This window comes from Eurosta solidaginis, chromosome 3 (genome assembly GCF_040869045.1).
Source record: "Eurosta solidaginis isolate ZX-2024a chromosome 3, ASM4086904v1, whole genome shotgun sequence".
Lineage (NCBI taxonomy): Eukaryota > Metazoa > Arthropoda > Insecta > Diptera > Tephritidae > Eurosta > Eurosta solidaginis.
This window is the reverse complement of record NC_090321.1, coordinates 150,809,204-150,814,453: the sequence shown is the minus strand read 5'-3', so window position 1 is coordinate 150,814,453 and position 5,250 is coordinate 150,809,204.

Below are 5,250 nucleotides of genomic sequence, written 5' to 3'. Positions count from 1 at the left end.
CGGCAGGTCATGGGACAGTAGTTTCCTACAGCTTGAATCCCGTTCGGTTGCGGTACTTCATAGCACGGTAAAAAACCACCTCTTTTTTTATTTTCACTTTCACACGCGAGATTATGCGACCGTTCGACACTTTAACTTTGATTTTTCTTGAAGAAAAACGGAATGGTGGCCCTTTTATAGGCGACTTTTTTTTTCTGCTGCCACTACCGTTTGGCGTTTGCTGACAAACCATTTTTCTTTTAGTTCAAAATCACTCAAAGATCCTGGAAGCCTTCAAACATGTAAACAACTTTTAGCAGTCATACAAGTAGAGTGGTGTAAGAAAAATTCATAACGCAGCCGCCAATTAATCCTTCTTCTGGCCCAACATGTCGAGTGCAGTAATAAGTCATATACCCACGCAGATACACACGTAATCTGGAGGCGGTTTGTATATTGTTAGTATGCTTACTTGCAGAAACAACTTTTAGCAGTCATACAAGTACAGGGGTGTAAGAAAAATTCATAACACAGCCGCCAATTAATCCTTCTGGCCCAACATGTGGCTTCGACCCACTCCCAAAGCCAGGCTTAATCAAGTTGTACCCTTGCCCTCACGTAAATAAACCTACTCTGACACATATATACATACATCACTGAGGCTTAAAACTAATTTTCTAAGGTGTCAATGGCAAAAAAATAAATCTAAGTCTATACCACTGGTTATTCTAAAACTATATCACAGGTTATTCTAAATCTTGTTAGGCTATATTATCCATCGTCAGTGGTAGTAAGAAAAAAAAGGGGCATTTAAATGTATAAGTACTAAAACAATTAAATAAATAAACCAATAAGTAAATAAATAAATAAACAAACAGGTTAATAAATATATGGTAAAGTCGGATACTTAGTCAGAGTGTGTTATTGGTCTAGAGAATTTCTACCGTCATTAACAATAAATAATCTAAAACATAATTCGAGAACAATCTACACTTTACATTGGTTACAAGGACTACATAGAACATATATATTAAGCCGCGAAAAGATCCTTTCCGTGGTATACCCCGATTGCTTTGTTATTAGTATCTCCTAATTCGTACATTGAGTTGCCAATGACCCTAAGTACAATGCACTTAACTTGTTTTGGTGCGGGTTTTGCGTTAAAATTATCTATTTTTGAACTTTCTTTAAACTTCGTTTATTTGGGAACCAGCATCAACACCAGCAACAAAATCAGCACTGAAATCCAGCGAAGAATCAATCTTGCCAATAAATGCTACTTTGGACTAGGTAGGCAATTGAAAAGTAAAGTCCTCTCTCGGCGAACGAAAATCATACTCTACAAGTCACTTATCGTAGCCGTCCTGCTATATGGGGCAGAAGCATGCACCATGACAACAGCCGATGATGCGGCTTTGGGAGTGTTCGAGAGAAAAGTTCTTCGAAAGATTTATGGAGCTCTACGCGTTGGCGATGGCGAGTACCGAAGAAGATTTAACGATGAGCTGTACGAGGTATACGCAGACATCAACATAGTCCAGCGAATTAAAACGCAGCGGCTGCGCTGGCTAGACCATGTTATGCGAATGAAAGATGATGCTCCGGCCAAGAAAGTGTTTCTATCGGAACCCGCCTATGGAAGCAGAGGTAGAGGGCGGCCCCCACTCCGTTGGAAGGACCAGGTGGAAAACGATTTAAACTCCGTTGGTGTGACCAATTGGCGCCGGTTGGCGGAGCGAAGGAGCGACTGGCGCGCCTTTTTGGACGGCCATAACCGTTTAGACGGTTAAGCGCCAATTAAGTATGTAAGTAAGTTTAAAATTTCGGCGGTATACCGTTTGCCCTACTTTAAAAACCACTTCTCTGCTTCTGAAGTTGTACGTTCTTTTGCTTCCATCGTGTGCCAATTTGAGTTCCTTCATGATCTTTTCCCTGAGTATGTGAATCTTATCTTCTGTTCTCTCTACCTCGACGTCAGTGTCTTTCAGGGCACTCAATTTCCTGCATATTTCGTATGACGCGTGGCATATTTATCGTTGTGTGTACGACACTGCGAAGGGCAAATGCTGCGTCGCTTACATGTTTGTTCCAACTCCTTTGGTTGTCTTTTATATACGACCGGATAATTTGTAGTATGGAGCTGTTAACCCTCTCTGCAGCATTCCCTTGCGGCGAATAAAAGGCCGTTTTGATGTGCATCGTACGGTATCTTTTCAAGAACGAGGTAATAATTCGGACATAAACTGCTTGCCGTTGTCTGAATGTGCATACTCGGGTACTCCGAAAACATGGAACACGTCTCTCTCTAAATATCTCACAACTTCGGCGGTCGTGGCTTTTCGCATTGGCTTAAGAAAAACAAATTTTGAAATATGATCTAAACAAACAAATATATAGACGTTACCATCACAAGTACGTAGGTATGGACCCATGAAATCGACGAACCAACGTTGAAGGGGCCTTTCTTTGAGATGCTGCTTCCCCATGTTTGGTTTGTGGAAAGCGTTTTGGGTTATGTTGCCTTTACAAATTTCGCATGCTTTTACGAATTCGTGCACATCTGCAACCATACCGGCCCAATAATATCTTTCTCAGATACGTGATAGGGTCCTATGGATCCCTCAGTGTCCAGGCGATTCGTGGGATAACTCTGTTAGCCTCCTCCGCAGCTCAGTCGGAACCCAGAGTTTCCAGGCATGGTCTTCTTGTAGTTCGGCTCCTCTGTTGAACTGTGTTCGTCTGTAAACGTAGCCGTCTGAAACGCAAAGTCCCGGTAGTTTGTCTTTGTTCTCCTTTATTGTATTTTGCAACTCCATATATTCAGTGGACTTGAAATGTGGCGAGTTTAGGTCTATGTCCAGTCTTCTGTCATTGATGTCGATTTCGTCCATGTCCATTCATGATAGTCCATCAAGCACTATGTTTTGTATCCCTTTACGGTGTTCGATATTAAAATCATATGCCTGCAATTTCAGACTCCATATATCCAAGCGGCCTGATAGATCCTTTTGGCCCATGAACCACTTCAAACTAGCATGGTCTGTAAACACCGTAAACGGTAGACCCTCCATGGCCTGAACCTCTTTATGCTAATTACAGCCGCGCAACACTCCAGTTCCGTAATACTATAGTTGCGTTGGGCTTTATTTAATTTAGCGGAGACATACGCTATCGGTCGTTCGTTGTTTTCGTCGTCCAGTTGGAATAGTACTCCACCCACCCCGTTAGTCGATGCGTCACACTGTATATAAAAATGCCTGTTGAAGTCCGGATGCGTCAGTACGGGTGCCGATATCAGGCTCCGTTTTAAACTGCCAAACGCCGCCCTTGCTTCGTCTGTCATTGTGAATTTCTTGATATTTTCTTTAGTCAGTCTATCATGTAGTGGTGCAGCAATTCGTGGTTCCGGAAAGTCTCGCATTGCTGCAATTTTGCTATCATCAGTTCGGATGCATCCATCCCCGACCACGTATCCGAGAGAGCGAACCTCCTTGAAGCAAAATTTGCTCTTTTCAACGTTGATCGTCAATTTCGCATCATGAAGACATTTAGCTACAACAGATAACAAATATAAATGAGACGAAAGATTTTCTGAACAAACAAGCAAATCATCTAAATACACAAATACGGACTCACGAAGAGAAGCGGGTATAACCTTGTCCATTAGTCGGCACATGCGCTGTGCAGCATTGCACAACCCGAAGGGCATTACCGTAAAATGGTACAAGGGTCTCCCAGGTACAATGAAGGCCATCTTCTCTCTTGATTTTCTCGCTGATGGTATCTGCCAAAATGCGTCTTTTAAGTCGATGGCAGATATATAGCGGGTACTTTTCAATCGACTTAAAATACCATCTATGTGTGGGAGTGGGTAGGCGCCTTTTATGGTGCGTTCATTAACTTTTCGGGCATCGAGGCACAGTCTTTTTTTGGTTCCTTTGATTACGAGGGACACAGGTGAGTTCCAGCAGCTGTTGCTCTCTTCTATTACTCCCATCTCTAGCATGCGATCGAGCTCGTTGTATATTAATTTCTGTATTGCGGGTGAAATAGGATAATGCCTTTGTTTCACGGGTAGGTGTTCATCAGTGACTTCAATAATGTGTTCCTCCATGTCGGTTTTTTTCAGTCGCAGAACAGCAAACGACGGAAAATATGCCTTGTTGCCCTCTAACGCTTTGTTTTCCTCAGGATTTAGCGTATGTTGCACGGCATCCCAACACACATCCCCCTCGGCGGGTGTAAGTTCTGATACGACAGCGCCTTTAGATGTATCATATCCCCTACTAATGACACTTAGCCCAAAAGCCTGCCAAAAATCAACCCCTAAGTAGGCCTCCTGCTGTAGGCCAGGGACAATCAAGTATTCCAGATCACGGGCCATCCCATCCCACCGAACTGGTAATGTTATAACACCTTGGACGGGTGTTTCACCTCCATTAGCCGTCCTTATATTCTGTCCCATGACTGGTAGAATCAGATGTTCTTTATCATTTAATATTTTTTCCGAATTTTTTCCTAGACAACAAGCTCCTGCACCCGAGTCTAATCTATATATATAAAATAGGATGTATGTATGTATGTTTGTATGTTTGTATGAGGCTTATGGAGTCCGAAACTATCACGCCGATTTTATTAAAATTTTCAGGATAACTTAGTAGGAACCCGGAGAGTGTTTGTGAAATGTTTTTTTTTCCGGGAAGTGGACCAGGGACCGATTTATTCTAAACTATCGTATATATAGCTCGATTTGCTTGAAATTTGGTATGTAGGTAGCGTTATATCTAGAATAAAATGCCGGATAATTTGTCTTCCGGGAAGTGGACCAGGATACATATTGGTGACTAGGGTCTCGAGATATAGGACACAAAGTGGACCCGGGCACCCCTAGAATGTGTTTATATAATATGGATATCAAATGAAAGCTGCTGATGAGTGCTTTAGTATGACTCTAGAATTTGTTTGTAAGATATGGATATCAAATGAAAGGTGTTAATGAGTATTTTAAAAGGGCGTGGGCTTAGTTCTATAGGTGGACGCCTTTTCGAGATATCGCCATAAAGGTGGACCAGGGGTGACTCTAGAATTTGTTTGTAAGATATGGGTATCAAATGAAAGGTGTTAATGAGTATTTTAAAAGGGCGTGGGCCTTATTTCTATAGGTGGACGCCTTTTCGAGATATCGCCATAAAGGTGGACCAGGGGTGACTCTAGAATTTGTTTGTACGATATGGGTATCAAATGAAATGTGTTAATGAGTATTTTAAAAGA